Source organism: Balaenoptera ricei, chromosome 18, assembly GCF_028023285.1.
Source record: "Balaenoptera ricei isolate mBalRic1 chromosome 18, mBalRic1.hap2, whole genome shotgun sequence".
Lineage (NCBI taxonomy): Eukaryota > Metazoa > Chordata > Mammalia > Artiodactyla > Balaenopteridae > Balaenoptera > Balaenoptera ricei.
The window spans coordinates 10,491,195-10,507,971 of NC_082656.1; the positions used below are offsets into that span (position 1 = coordinate 10,491,195).

Consider the following 16,777-nt stretch of genomic DNA (forward strand, 5'->3'; position numbering starts at 1 on the left):
CCTCCAGTGTGGGTTAGTTGCCCTTTTCTTCATCTAGTTCCACTGCTGGATGGAGCTGACCTGCAGGTGCAGGAGAAGGTGAAGTGAGTGCCTCGATCCTGCAGGTAAAGTGGGGAGAGAGAAAAGGACTTCCTTATTGTCTGGCCTTCAGGAGGAGTATTGCACAGATCAGACCTTTCCACACTGTGAAGGTTCATTGTCTCCTAGCGTATCTCTTATATCTTAATATGCTAAAATAATTGCTGTCACCTTTTAATGTCGCATTTTAGAAGGCTTCCATTTTATTATTCACACTTTCAGAGTCTCCAGATTTCTCAAAATGGTCATTATAAAAATCCCACCCTTTATAAGTCTGAGAGAAAAGAGTATACCTCTTTCTTATTCTTATGTTTGCTGGCTTCACAAAGGGAAGGAGTAATCCTTTGTCAAGTTGACAAAATACAGTGAACACTCTCATGTCTCAATTGCTAAGTACCTGGAATCTGGTTCTTAAATGTATACTCAGAATATTTTGGCTTCTATTTTGATTTTGGTGAAAATGTCCTCACAGAATCTGGCAGGCTGAAAGCAATTAACAGCTCAATTTCAGACAAAAATTCCTTTTCCCAGGGCTAGTGAAGGTTAAAGCATTGCCTGGCTGTTCTCCTCAGTCCACTTCAAGCACCAGGTGCCTGGGTGGGCTTATGTATTCTGAAGAAGATGAAACACATATAAAACAGGGAGATTCATTTAATCCATTTGGTCTTTTGTGTATTGAGAACGGGGAGTGGTGCAAAGAGTGATCTATTTTGTTGGAAAATCCAAGTCACACAACATCTCAAAGATGGCAAAATAAGAAAGACATCATGTTTCTAAATTTAAAATGTTGTGCAACAGCTACCTGGAGCAAAAGCAGAAAGGTTTTGAAGGCCAGATAATGACTTTCAGTTGCTGGAAGGCATCCATGTTCAACAGTCTGTCAGGAAGAGACAGGTGGGGCTGGCTCACTACCTGGGGTGAGGGCTGGTACAGGGCTTTTATTAAGATTACTGCACAGGAGCAGAGATGGTAAACACTCAGTGGGTGTAGTAGAACCGCCAGGCCATATGTTTGACCAGAACTAAAAGTCTCCTTCTCCAAAATAAACCTACCTAAGGCAGACACCATCTTTTAAAAAAAATCTTGGGTACCAGGCAAATACATTCCGCGATTTAGAAATACAATTTATATGCTGCTGTGTCTTCAGTGCCAATGTCTGGGCTTTATGATCTGGCTATACAGTCACTTGAGGTATGTTATGGCAGGGAGAATGTAAACTGAATTTTAGATATCATCTGAGGACGAGGAGGATGTTAGTTTAAGTGGCTCTGCTTGCTTAGCATCATGTCCATCATAGACTCTCAGGGCTAGATAGTTCTGAAGAGTTAACCAGAGTGAAGTCCTGAGAAGTAGTGTGACTTGTTTAAGGTCCCACAGCTGCAAGTGGCAAACTTAAAACCACAACCAAAGTCTTCTGACCCTCAGTCCTTTGCTCTCTTTAGTAGAGAACATAGCTTTCCATTGTATTAGTTTCACATGGCTGCTGTAACAAATTACCGCAAACTTAATGGCTTAAAACAACGCACATTTATTATCTTGCTGATATGAAGGTCAGAAGTCCAAAATCAGTCTCACTGGGCTAAAGTCAAGGTGTCAGCAAAGTGCTTCTGGAGGCTCTGAGGGAAAATCGATTTCTTTGCCTTTCTAGCTTCTAGAGACCTCCTGCATTCCTTGACTTGTGGCCCCTTCCTCGCATCACTCCAACTTTTTGCTTTTATTATCCCATCATCTATTGCTGACTCTGATTTTCTTGCCCCCTCTTATAAGGACACTTGTGATTACATCAATCCCAGCCAGATAATCCAGGATAATCTCTCATCTCCAGATACTTAATCACATCTGCAAAATCCATTTTACCATATATGGTACCATGTTCACAGGTTTCAGAGATTAGGATGTGGACATCTTTGGGGAGCATTATTTTGCCTACCACTCCACTCTACCTTTGGTTATCTGCTCTTCAGTCCTCTGAAACCAAACAACATAGAAGGCAGAAGAGATTTCCAGGGCCAAAACTGTGTGGTAAAGCTCATGGAGCACTGGGGGTGGTTCTGTTCACTTGACACAGCACTTTTGCCTCCGTGTCAGTTTCCCTGACCCCTGGATGAGTGGAAGGGTCAATATCACTATTTTGCACGTTGGTAAAAGAGGGGACAGTTGAGAGCTTTTTTCAATTAGAGATTGGTTCTTAAGGCATACTTGCTTGTACCAAATAATATTTAACAGCACTCAGTGCTTACAGCAGTATTCAGAGTTCTTAGGTTTCTAACTTTTTGTTAACACTCAAAGCAGGTGGCTTCATTTGTTCCTTTAGTCATGCTTTTTTTCTTTTTATCAGTACAGCAAGAGATAGGAGAACATTTGCCTAATATATGTGCGACTTCATGTCCTTGGGCAGAGTGTGTGGTAAAGAACACATATTCATAATCCTAAATATATATAAATGGCTGAATCCAAACAGAGAGGTGCCTGTTACCAAAAGCAATGGAGTGAGGGAGACGTGGAAGAGGATGAGGTCTCATTAGGGAGGGAAAGTCGTCACCTTGGAGAGTTCAGTCATTTCTGCGCTATTCGCAGACGGATTAAAGTTGTCACTCTGAATTTCTTTCCTGGGGAATGATAGGAAAGAGAGTAAAAATATTTACAATTTATATGAACCACACAATCTCCAAATAGTCTGAACACTTGGTATTATGTTTTATTAAGACAAATATAGTAGGTGCTCAATGAATGTTTGTGGTGTGTTGAATGAGTGAATCTTATCATTGGGTGATTGCATTTGCTTGAAAAATAAATGAAGGATGTTTTCATTTGGGCTTGTTTGCTTCCTCTACATTCAGTGATGACTTAAAAGAGTCCTTTGACTTTTAAATTTGGGCTAAACAAACATAGGCCTGTGGTCAGAAAAGTGCCAGATTTGGTTTGCTTAGGAAACAAAATCGAGGGAAAATATTTTGCTGGACTCGGTGCGACCTTCAACAGTGTTCAAAAATAGTCGCAAAGAAGTTCCTTCTATCCACCCATTGTCTCTCCTTACATACAGGTTTCTTACATGGGAGGGGCCATCGACAATTTCAGAGGGTACTGTGGACCCCAAGGACAGTTGTGGAGTCAGAGCCAACAAATGTGTGAGCACCCACATTGAAATATATTGTTTCATTAAACTCTCTCAACAACTTTGTGCAGTAGGTGTTGCTCCCATTTTACAGATTAGGAAAACCTTGAAAGAGGTTAAGTGACCTGATAGGATGGAAGATCCAAGTATTCCAAAGCCCTTTTGTTTCAGCTCCAACTCCAGTGCTGTTTTGACTTCACTCAGGCTTATTCTATCAGAAATTTCTATTAGGGAAAAGACTGAGGAAACAATGATAGAATGTCTGCAAAGAAGTGAGGTCATAAATCTAACACATCTTCAAAAGGAGGTTGAAGGGTGACAAATGACAGAAGGCAAGGTTTGAACTTTTGGTTTTGCAAAGGGCTGCAAACGCAGTAGCTCTAGACTCAGGCGTTTTGAATCTCATGTCCATCCATTTGTTTACCGTGGGACTTTGAACAAGACCCTTAGCCCTCCTTTGCTCCATCTCCTCATCTGTAAGTTGAAGTGAGGGACAACACCTACTTACAGGGTGACGGTGGTTGTCAGGGTAAATAGAAGAATTCTTGCATATCCAGTTTATGGTGCCCTGGAGGTGCTTCAACAGTGCTAACGCTAATTATTTGCGGGAAGTCAAAGACATGTTCAATTTTTTATTCATTTTAATCGGCGACTAGTCTTCCTTTAAGCCTCATTCCTCTTTGGTGCAAGATTCTGAAGTTTTAGATTATTATTTTCAGGATGAATACCCTTGTCTGTCAAAATTTAATGCTTTTGTATATAAAATTTTCCACTTTAATTCTAATTTCTCTATAGAACTTTAACGTTATTACTCTTTTTCTGCAACACTTTCAAAGGATCCCATTTGGGGTATTGCTTTAATTTATGTGCCACCACCCTCTCCTGGACAATTCATAGAAAAGTTATATACTAATTATGATGAATTGATAATAAAATAAAAAGGCATCATCACTCATCCCACAGTACACTAATCATTGTTTAATTATTAACAAATACAACTGAGGTTTAGCAAAGGCAGTGTGACCCTGGACCAGCAGCCAGCTGGTTTGGGTTCTAGCCTGGCAGTGCCACTTGCTAGCTGGGTGCTTTTCCTCTGAAATATCTGCTCTCTCCTTCCATCTAAGGTGCAATTGTTCTAAGAAGGTTGTGAATCTAACTGAGGATGACTCTTTCTATGAGAAAATATGTGCTTGGAAAATGTCCTTCCAGATGGTAAACCTGAATAAAATCCTTTGCTTCAGAAATGAAAGTAGACAAGGCAACTGGTTTGTTTGGTTTGAGTGTTCTTTCACTTTTATTTACAACTGTACTCTCAGGATTATTCCCTTCCCAATTATTTCTTCTGCTTTGTGTCAACTAAAGGTAGTAAACATTGACCTGGCAGGTGGGATCTCACTTTTACTTTCGTTTCTTCCAGTGCTGGAACAAGGATTATGAGTGCCCACCTGTCCTTTTGGTATTGAAAATACAGCAGGGTATTATGACTTTACCGGAGTCTTCTAAAAGGCCACAAGATGGGGATGTTACTCCACAAACTTAGATCTTTTCATTCATTCTGCAGATAATTATTGAGTACCTACTAAGTGCTTGGCATTGTGCCAGGCTCTGGGATTACTGTGATGAATAAAAACAGACCTTGCTCAATGGAGTTTACAGTCTCCTGAGAGTAAATGTTTGAATGTGAATTTCACAGTCCACTTAGTGCTGTGGTGACAGAAATGCAGAGAGCTGTAGGCATGCATGGTAGGGACCCTAAATACAATTCGAGAAGATCTGGATGGTGCTCTTTGGAGGCTCCCTGGAGAAAACAGTGTCCAAGCTGAAACCTGCAGAATGACTAAGCATTACCTAGAAGCAAAGTTCTAATCTAGGCAGAAGAATGGTGTGCCCAGAGACCCAGCAGGGAAAGTGAACATGGTTCTTTGACAATTGAAAAACGTCAAATTATAGTTGAAGCATTGGAGTGGAGAGTGGTGAGAGATGGGCCTGGATCATATCATGAAGGGACTTGGCCATGTACAATTTTTAGGGCAATGGGAAAGCAGGTCCTCTTATACTGATTTATCCACCTGCAAGGTCTTTCTTATCCTTCTCTGACATAATCCCTGGCTAAGTGTACATATTGTGTTCTCTAGGAAATGGTCCCTGACCCACCAAGACTGGGTTAGGATCCTCACCTGTGGGCCATGTTGCACATTATGTGCTTTCCATCCATCGCTTATGCAGCGGTGTCACTGTTAACAGATGCGGCTCGGACTTAGCTGACTGGGATTTGAGTCCTACCTCCCCTGCTTTCTAGTAAGCTCCTGGCCTCAGATTTCTCATTCAGAAAATGAGGCCAATAATGGCAGCCATCACATAGGGTTTTGTGAAACAGTCTGGAAGTGCTTGGCAGATTGCCTGGCACATACTATGTGTTGAATAAATATTAGCTGTAAATAAATTATAATAAATTATTGATATTAATTATCCTAAACATTAGCTGTTGATGTCCATTATCCTGGACTGTAGTTTCTTAATCACTTGTCTGCTTCTTCTTTTATCTCCTAAGATTCTTATGGCCAAGAACCATATCTTATTTCACTGTTACAGCTCTAGCTACTACCACCATTCCTGGAAAAGGAGGTGCTCAATCAGTAGTTATCCAAAGAATGAGAATAGTCATTGTGTTATTCAAGATAAGCCTGTGTCACAGTTAAAACTATTAACTCCAAGGTGATACAGTTGAAGAGTGTGTGTAGTGAGCTCCTCTGTGATCTGTTCCATTAGGAAATGGCATTTCCCTGAGGGCAGAAAACATGCCTGATTCAGGGTTTTAAAATCCTTATTTTATTTTTCCAAGTTTTGTTGACAATCCTTCCTTTAATCAATGTCCATTGCTTTCTGAATTTAATGACCATTTTTTATAAAACTCATTTAACCTTAAAAACTTTAATTCAACAAGAGTACTCATGTAAAGAGTAGTCAACTTTTTTTAAGCAATATAGACATATATTCAATAGCATATAAATTTGATTTTACTTGAATTTTAAACTTAGCTATAGATAGTTTACTTACTATAGTCAGTTAAACACTTGGGAATAATATGACTAGTGATTTATTTTAGAATTTCTAACATATGAAATGGTGCTTAACTGACTTCTAAAAAGGTGTACATTTCTTGGTAGTTGAAAGAGCATCAGATTATAAAATAGAGATCTAAATTCTACTCTTGGATCTGCCTTAAACAAGCTTTGCAACCTTGGGAAGTCAATTTTCCTTTTATGAACCTCTGTTTCATCTCTAAACATGGCCAGATTGAGCTGGATTTCAGCCAAGGTTCTCTCTGCATTCCCAAATCCTATGATTTGATATCTTTCTATTCAGATGATAAACCAATTGAGCTTCTGGCAAAATAGACTGGCGTGGATTAAAAGCAGGCTTTGATTTCTTTTTTTACTATGAAACTTTTACTGCAACTCTGCTTTTCTGGAGAAAAGCTAAATGCCGAAAGTTAATATTTATTGAGTCCCAGCTAAATTATGCTAAGTACTTTACATGCATTGTCCAATTAGATTCCTTGTAACTCCAAGTGAGTATTATATTATTAGACACATTTTACACGCAAGGGGGTGAGGTTCAGAGAGGTTGAGTAATTTAGCCAAAGTCACATGTCTAGTAAGTAGTAGTGATGGGCTGATTTCAGAGCCAATTCTCTTAGCCATTTTGCTGTAAGAAGCCATTGACTGCTTCTTATAGAGGGTCTACTATTTCTCAGGCACTGTGGTGGGCAATAAACAGGCATTCCTTCATTAAATGCTCACAACCCCTTTGTGGAGTAATTCTTATTAACTTTGTATATTTTCTTTGTAAGAGGTGCTAGAAATTATAGGACAAAAGCATATTAAGGAGAAAGAAAGTCCACAAGCATAAATAGGAAGAACCTGAGGCCTTAATATAGAAGATGTTTAAGGAATATAAATACCATTTTAAGGTCTAAAGTTTTTCTCTGACTTAGACTGTTTATCACTGCCTATAGAACTAGCTGCTATTTGGTCTGAAATTCTTTTATTCTGGAATTAATAGAAAGTAAAAAGTTGAATTACAGATTCTGCTCTCAAGAATCTTAGGTTTATACTGCACTTAGGACTGCACGATCTTGGCAAGTTAGTAATATCTCAGCCTTAGTTTTTTCATCTATAAAATAAGCATAATTCCTACCTTGTAGAGCTGTTATAATTATTAGGGACAATATATGCAATAATCTGGAACAATGTCTAGAATATAGAAGATGCTCAATAAATGATAACTGCAGTTATTTTTATTGTTATATATCATTATATTACATATAACTATATTGTTATATTACATACTATTATTTCCTTTCCCACTCAGTTTTAAACTCCTTGACACCAAGGGCAATGTCTTTCCACGGTGATTTTCAGATTACAAGTATGCAAAAATATTTTTAAATAAAAGAATTAAGGTGATGTTCTGCAGTTATAAGTCCTTTTCATTGACTGGATTGATTTGGAGAAACGGATTTGAGCTTAGATGAGAACCAACAAGATTAATGGAGGCTCTAGAAATGGATATGGAAGGAACGTGTTCACCAGAGAGATAGAGAAGAAGAAGAATTGTAAGAATTTGGTCAGGAGCTGGGAATGATGGGGATGGAAGGTAGGCAGTCTCTGGATAACTGAGCTTTCAAGCTTGAATGGGTTAGGAAAAATGTGAGAAGTAAGCTTAGGGTGGAGAAGAATTTAAATAGTTTAGTTTGAGACATGTTAAGTTTGAGGTGTGTGGTAGGTATCTAGATACATGAGTCTAAATAGATGGCATGTAGAGGGTCTCAGAGGCTCTGAGAGTGAACACAGGAAGTTCAGAGCTCTTGGCAAGTACATTAGGAATGGAAAGTTTTGAAGTAGTTTCTTAGGCCTCATTAAATCATAGTTTTTTGATGGGTTGTATGAGAACTCTAGGCTGTATTTTAGCATAAATCCCAACGAATTTCCTCCCACCTCGAATGCACTAGACCTACTTTTCTATTTTGATACCAACATGCAATGTTTTATTGGCCTTTTGTCTTGAGATGCACATTGAATCTTTTAAAAATGACAAAATGGAAAATAAAATCTCACCTGATAACATTTAATCCCAGTAATTTAACACAATAGAACAATTATCTTATTGCTATTATAAATAGAATTGTACATATTTTTCTAATGTTCTTAAAGATTATATCATTTCCTTGCCCTTTTCATGAAGCAAAATAGATTACCTAATTTTATCCTCTGTGTTGAGAACTTCAGTGTCATTTTCAGGCAGACAACCACTCTGCATTAGCAACTCTCTGTGAGGGGGCTTAGCTCAAAAGTCTGCTCTTTTCCTCTGCCCACACTTGCACTCCCTCCTACAGAGTTCTGGGTCAAGTGGCTAATTAGGAAGCCTCAGTGTCTTAGGAAAAAAAAAAAAACTTCTTAGAGCTGAAGAACCACTGATTCTTTTAAAATCTGCTTTCCCACACTACCAAAAAAGAAATAGGAATAAAATTAAATAATTAACTAAAGTTATATCAATTATATTGAGTTTTAGGGAACTTCTATACGAGGCTCCTAATGTTGCTGTAACAAATTACAACAAATTTAGTGGCTAAAAACAACACAAATTTATCATCCTATAACTCTGGAAGTTAAAAGTCCAAAGTAACTATGAGCAGGTTAAAATCAAAGTGTTGGCAGGGCTGCATTTCTTTTCAGAGGGTCTATGGGGATATTTGTTTGCTTGACTTTTCCAACTTCTGGAGGTTGCCTGCATTCCTTGGCTTGTGGCCTGCTTCCATCTTCAGGGCCAGCAATAGCCAATCAAATCTTTCTCCCTCTGCATAGCTCTGACACTGACTCTTTTTATCTCTCCTTCTATTTCTAAGGATTCTGGTAAGGACCTGGATAATCCAGAATAATCTCTTCCTCTCAAGGTCAGCTGATTAGTGAACTTTATCTGCTTCTTTAATTCCTCTTTTTCATGTAACATAATATTCACAGGTTCTGGAGATTAATGTGTGGGCATTTTAGGGGAGGCACTGTTATTCTGCCTACAGTAAGTCCCCTACATATGAACTTTCAAGTTGCGAACTTTCAAAGATGTGAACGTGCGTTCGAATGTCCAATCATAAGTTAGTTCACGTGTCTGGTGTACATTGTCACGTGCGTGCATCCTCTACAAGTGGTTGTGCTTTTGTGTACTTTACTGTACAGTACTGCATAGAGTAGAGTAGTACAGTATCTTTATTTCAAGCCCAGGTTGTCCAGAAGCAAGTGTAAAAGCAGCGGTGCTGTAGCTGGTACTGCTAAGAAGTGCCAAGTGATAACCATGGAAACAAAAGTGAAAATAATTGAGATGGTGGAGTGAGGTGAAAAGATGGTAGAGGTCACTCGTTCGGTAACTGAAGAACTGAAGAGATTCACGATGCAGGAAATGGCAAGGGGATTTTCTTTATTTGAGGAGGCACTGTTAGTTTTTGAGGCACAGGACCCGAACGTAGAACAGTACACAAAGGTTGCAGCAGCCATTCAGAATGCAATCCAGTGCTACTGTGTCATCTATGATGAGAAAAAAAGAACTACCCAGACATCACTGGATGGTTTTTTCAAAAGGGTAGATAGAATTGAAACCAGCAAGGAACCAGAACCTGTGCCAACAATGTCAGGCATGAGGGAAATTGAAGCTTGCCCTCCATCTCCTATTGCTGACAATCCTTCAGCTCTACCATCTCCCACCTCTTCTCCCTCCTCTAGTCAGTAACTCTTCTTGCCTGTTCACTCAATACCAGCCTCTGTATGCCAGCTGTTGTACTGTACTACTGTACTTTTTAAGGTACTGTACTGTAAGATTAAAAATGCTTATTTTTTGTGTTTGTCTTTTATGTATTATTTGTGTGAAAAGTATTATAAACCTATTAAAGTACAGTACTATGCAGCCGATTGTGTTAGTTGGTACCTAGGCTAACTTTGTTGGACTTATGAACAAATTGGACTTATGAACATGCTCTTGGAATGGAACTTGTTCAAATGTAGGAGATTTACTGTACTGTACTTCTTAACCATATTAAACACGTACCATGGTATATTAATAGCATAATCATAAAATTTGATATGTTTATATCAAAGACATCAGGGTTCTAATATAGTTGAATTCCACATGATTGTGCTGAAAATAACCTAATTGATGCTGCTCTCTTCATTTTGATGTCAGGGGCCCATCTGAGACATGGGATGCTGAACCTCTTAAGATGACATGATTCATTGTGTAAGAGAGACAGGGAAGACAAAGTAGTGAGTCATCGTGTGTTGCTTTGGGCAACACTGTACATTAGAACTTTCTGAGATGATGGAAATGCCCTCTATCTGCACTGTCTAATACACTAGCCATTAGCCACACTTAGCTACTGAGCCCCTGAAATGTGGCTAGAGCAACTGGGAACTGAATTTTAAATTTTATTTAAATTAAATTTAAGTATCAATAGTCATGTGAGGCCAGTGGTTACCATATTGGACAACACAACTCTAGAATCAAGACCATGGCAGACCAACTCTGAGTACCTCCTTATAGTTTTAATTCTCTGAATAGAGGGACACCTACGTGTGTGGGTATGTGCATATAGGTTTGAGTGTATGAGAAGATGATAGTGAGAATCAGAACTATGGGGCAATATTTCCTTCATAATATATGACACAAACGAAACTCAACAAAATACTTTATCTTCAGTATGTCAAATGAGAAATTGATGTATTTTTAAAATGGAATTTAATAGTCATTTTGCTGTCATGTTGATCAACCAAAACAACTTCCTCTTGGGAAAATAGGTGCTAAATAAGGTTCATTGACTGTTTCAGGTTCTCAAGGCATAAGAACATTTGTTCATTAATTCAGCAAATATCAATGGAGCTCCAAGTCCAAGGTGTTATTGTAGGCTCTGTGGGAAAAGCAAAGAAAGATAAAGCATAGTCCTTACTTCTAGGAAGCTTATACTAGTAGGAGAGATAAAGCTCTATCTTCCTCTCCGTATCATTGTTCTGGCTCCCTCTAATGTCCTGAAAAGACCACTCAGTTGACTCCCTAGTCTCACAGTTCCTTGATCAGCTTACACTCACTGACCTTTACTTCGAGTAGCATATGGCCACTCACCTCCTTTCCATTTCTAGAGTCTGTCATTGTCAGGAATTATTCTGTCTCTTAATCAGGTGTCTGGTCCACAGTCCACAACCTCCTGGCCCGTCAGCCTGTTCCCTCTATCCCTGTTCTTGGCCCCCCTCAAGGTTCAGTGCTCTTATCTCTCTGCTTTCCCCTGTTCCCCAGCCTTTGGTGGTTTGTACTTCTTTCCCTTGCTCTTGTTTATTTCCTGGCTTTGAACAAGTTGTTCCATCTACCTGGGCAACCTTCACGTATCACCTGGATCTTTACCTTCCCAATAAACACATGGCTAATAGGAGCACTGTGGTATAAAGGACCCTGAATTTAAAGTCAGAAGTCCTGGTGTTCAAATCTCAACTTGGCTTTTTACTAGCTCAAGGACTTTTTTTTTTTTTTTTTAATAAGGTCAAGTTATTTAGCCTGTTTGAATCTTAGTTTACTTCTCTGTAAATGAGGGAACCTAATGTTTTGTTTCCATTTTTTTTTTTGAAATAATTTTAGACTCACAAGAAGTTCTAAAATTAGTGCAGAGAGTTGTGTATCCTTCCCCCAGGTTCCCCCAATGATAGCATCTTACATAATCATAAGACATTATTAGAAGCAGATCATTGACATGAGTATAATTCCGTTAACTAAACTACATACCTAACTCAGATTTCATCTGTTTTTTTACATACAGACTTTTTTTTGGGGGGGGAATGTATAATTTCATAAAATTTTTATCACATGTGTAGATTTGGTTAACTTCCACCACAATCAGGATACATAAGTGTACCATCACCATGAAGAAACTCCATTGTGCTACTCCTTTATAATCATACTTCCTTCCCAATCCTAACTTCTGGTAACACTGATCTATTTTCTATCACTATAATTTTGTTATTTTGAGACTGTTTTATAAATGGGATCATGCAGGATATGTTTTTGATCTGCTTTTTTTCACTCAGTTTGCCCTTGAGATCCATTCAAGTTGTTGTGTGTATCAATGTTCATTCCTTTTTATTGCTGAGTAGTATTCCTTTGCATGGATGTACCACAGTTCACTCACTGAAGGACATTTGGGTTGTTTCTAGATTTAGGGTCTTACAAAGGAAGCTGCTGTGAATAATCAGATAGAGGTTTTTGGGAGGACATAAATTTTCATTTCTCTAGCATAAATAGCCAGGCACATAATTGATGGGTCATATGTCTTATAGTGGAAATAACTGATTAACAACTAAATATATATCTTTTTTTAAGAATTAAAATGATCAAATATTTTTAGCTTTATAAAAAGGCCCAATTTTATCTTTGTTTTTGTCATTTGCCAGCAATGCATGAAAACTTAATTTTAGATTGTAATCAAAGTTTTCTTTTCTTTTTTTTTTTAAGTTATACTCCATTTATAGTTATTATAAAATATTTGCTATGTTCCCTGTGTTGTACAATATATCCTTGTAGCTTATTTTATACCTAATAGTTTGTACTTCTTACTCCCCTACCTCTATATTACTTCTCTCCCCTTCCCTCTCCCTACTGATAACTACTAGTTTGTTTTCTATATCTGTGAGTCTGCTTCTTTTTAGTTATATTCACTAGTTTATTGAATTTTTTAGATTCCACAGTGGTGTTCCATTATAATGCCACATATAAGTGGTATTATACCGTATTTGTCTTTCTCTGCCTGACTTAGCATAATGCCCTCCAAGTACATCTATGTTGCTGCAAATGGCAAAATTTCATTTTTTTATGGCTGACTAGTATTCAACTGCACATATGTACCACATTTTCTTTATCCATTCATCTGTTGATGGACACTTAGGTTGCTTCCGTATCTTGGCTATTGTGAATGATGCTTCTATGAACACTGGGGTGCGTATATCTTTTTGAATTAGTGTTTTTTGTTTTTGTCTTTGTTCTTCCAGTTGTATACCCAGGAGTAGAATTGCTGGGCCATATGGTAGTTCTGTTTTTAGTTTTTTGAGGAAGCTCCATACTGTTTTCCACAGTGGCTTCACCAATTTACTTTCCCACCAGTGGTGTATGAGTGTTCCCTTTCTCCACATCCTCACCAACATTTGTTATTTGTGTTCTTTTTGATGATAGTCATTGTGACAGGTATGAGATGATATCTCAATGTACTTTTGATTTGCATTTCCCTGATCACTAGTGATTTGAGCATCTTTTCATGTGCCTGTTGGCCATCTGCATTTCCTCTTTGGAAAAATGTCTATTCAGTTCTTCTGCCCATTTTTAATCAGGTTGTTTGTCTTTTGATGTGGAGTTGTATGAGCTGTTTATATATCTTGAATATTAACCCCTTATCGGTTATATCATTTACAAGGTTGTCTTTTCGTTTTGTTGATGGTTTCCTTTGCTGTGCAAAAGCTTCTGAGACACTTTTTTAAAGCAACTACGTAATAATCTGCCTGATTAAAGCATACCAAACAACTTACAACTCAGAAACATGACGTTCCACCAGGTCTTCTGGTTCGCTCTTTTGAAAATACATGATGCCGTCTTAGAGAAATCCTGTCACTGACCTCTCCTATTCTTTAGATGCGTGCTACAGCGTTCGGCTTGAGTGGATCTGCCTTGACCAAAGTGTGCTTGTTTTAGGGAAATTCTGTTTTAACTTTTTTACTAGCTAATTCTTCATGTTGGAAAATGAGGTCAAGTAAACACTTGGGCACAGTCCTAAATTATAGCTATAGACACTGGGAGCTGTTTAGACCCTAGCCTGATTTAGAAGAGCAGTGTTTGAAAGCCCCAGAATGAAATGACCCAGTTACTGTAGTTTCTACTATATCTTCAAAGGCACCATCTTTTGAATTGTCCCTGACTGTCAGAAGTATGCTGGAGATAAGCCTTGTCAGGGTGCCAAGTCTGTTTTGTTCATAAAAAATTTCTCCCTGCAATCCATCCAGCCGAACCTTGTAATAATTATAGTCAGAGTCTTGCTCACCATGGCGACCATGGCTGCTGCTATCGAATATTAAATCTATTGATCTTGAGCATAGAGTACATCTCAGAGTTTTCAGATGGCCTGTGCAGTCTCTTCCCCCAGAGATGAAGTATATTTTAGCTTCTCTTGGGTTTCTAAAGGCTCGTCTTATCTCTTGGCATAATGTGTTCTTTTGATTTGCTGGTGATTTTGTTACTCGCCAGGTGCAGATGCAAACCAGAGGACAGAGGAAGAAGGTGGTCCAAGGAATATAGAGTTCTTGCATTTCAAGTCACCTTTCTTATGCTCTGTTGTCCTCACACCCAGGTCATTTCCTGAACTCCTCTAATCTTAAAGTGAAAGCCAATTCTTTTATTCTCTCAGGCTGTGTTGAGAAGATGGTGGGCTCCTGCAATAGAGAGTGCCCCATTAAACAGAGCCACCTTTAAACCTGTAATGCATAATCCCTACAGGCTGATTTATCTATCTTGTGCAAAACTGGTCAGTTTGAAATATGGCAGAGTTGAACTATTACACTATGTTATAGTACCAAACTGTATTATACTATATGTAATTAAAGTACTATATCATTATATTACCATGTAATATCAGACTATGAAAATATAAACATTTGAGACATCATAGGAAAAAAGTTGATCTAAGAGTTGGGAGACCAGGGACAGTTCTGGTCTTCATTATTTAATTATTTGCTAGCTGTGTTGTTTAACCCTTTCTTGCTCCAATTTTCTACTCTGCAGATATAAATTAACTATAATAATACGTATTTCATAGGTATCTTGATGGAATAATAAAAGATGTTAACCTGAAGCACACTACTTTTGAGGAAGGAAAAAATTAATATTAGAAAAAAATAAGTATAGTTTTAGCAGACATAAGAAAAATCATAGTATTTGTCAAAGGTATAGTTCTGGAGACCAAAAGTCTAATTTTTTGTTTTTAACTTTAGAATAGTTTTAAGATATTGTGAGTTCCTACCCAAGAGCTTTTCTTTCTTTCTTTTTTTAATTATTTATTTGTTTATTTATTTTTGGCTGCATTGTTTGGCTGCATCTTCGTTGCTGCACGTGGGCTTTCTCTAGTTGCGGCGAGTGGAGGCTACTCTTCGTTGTGGTGCAGTGGCTTGTCTTTGTTGTGGAGCATGGGTTCTAGGTGCGCAGGTTTCAGTAGTTGTGGCACACAGGCTCAGTAATTGTGGCGCACAGGCTTAGTTGCTCCACAGCATGTAGGATCTTCCAGGACCAGGGCTTGAACCCGTGTCCTCTGCATTGGCAGGCGGATTCTTAACCACTGTGCCACCAGGGAAGTCCCCAAGAGCTTTTCTTTCCCTTATTTTTTCTCCTAGTGGAGAGTGCACACAATAGAGGTTAAAAATATTATTTCCTTGCTTTCTCAATCTCTCTTGTAGCTAGTAATGGTCATAAGTTCTAGCCACTGAGACATAGGGGTAAATCTTCTGGGTGATGTCTGTGAAGTATTTTCCTCCCTTAAAAAAAATAAATGAGAACTTCACAGAGAGTTTTCTCACCTGCTCTATTTTTTTCCTGTATTTGAATGATTTCCAAGAGCTTTAGAAACCATCTTATGACCATGGGTGATAAACCCAAGGACAGAAGCCAACATGCTGAGGACAACGAAGTGAAATGATGGGAGATCCTGGCTGACATAGCCATGCGTCTGAACCTCCCTAGGACCACATTCCTTTGGATTTTGAGAAATAAAACCTCTTACTATTTAAGGCACTTTCTGTAATATTCTGTTTATTTGTATCTGAAGTCATCCTAATCCATATAAAAAAAAGAGTTTATTCCCCAGGAGCACAAGCTCAGAGGTCACCATTTATATACAATGTGATGGTGCTCCTTGGAGTTGTATAACATGATGACCTTGGTCTTGGTGAACTCTTACTCATCCTTTAAGACTTACCTCAAATATTGCCTCTTCTGGGAAGTTCTCATACACAGAATAATCACTTCTAGTCAAACACAGTGTCTTGTAATTATATATTGTTATAGAGATAGCAATTTTTTATAATATATTGAATTGTGATTAAATGTCAAGGAGTCTACTTCTCAAGTGCAGAGGCCATGTCCTATCATTTTATGTATTCCTAGTGTCTAGCACAGTATCTTCCTAGTATACAATAGGTGCTCACAAACAGTTTCTGGAATAAAACAAACTTCATTCACCTATTGAGTGATAATAGGATTTTCATTGTAGTAAAAGTTACCCAGATCAAGCCGAGAAAATATTGATATTTTTCTCCATATGGATTTTAGAACAAGATATATGACAAAACATTTTTGGGTAATAGGTATTTATTTTAATGAAAATCTTAAATTTATATTTCAGGGCCACACTTCCTTCATCCCAACTCTTACCCATCCTACATCTATACCTGAAAGATGAGACTGGATTTAGCATGATAATCCTGAGGCTGTAATGATCCATCACATCATTGAAAGATGCAA

The 16,777-nt window shown here is 38.1% G+C and overlaps 1 protein-coding gene across 5 annotated transcripts in view; it reads left to right on the forward strand.

Annotated features, from left to right (window-relative positions):
* Positions 1-16,777, forward strand: part of RFC3 (replication factor C subunit 3) — a 775,950-nt gene that overhangs the window by 291,219 nt on the left and 467,954 nt on the right. Inside the window, exon 12 of one of the 5 annotated variants that reach the window (XM_059902820.1) lies at positions 3,122-3,139. The exons of the other annotated variants lie outside the window; for them this stretch is intronic. The gene's annotated coding sequence lies outside the window, so the exon portion shown is untranslated. Of the gene's footprint in view, positions 1-3,121; positions 3,140-16,777 lie in introns of those variants that run through there. 5 annotated transcript variants of the gene reach the window in all.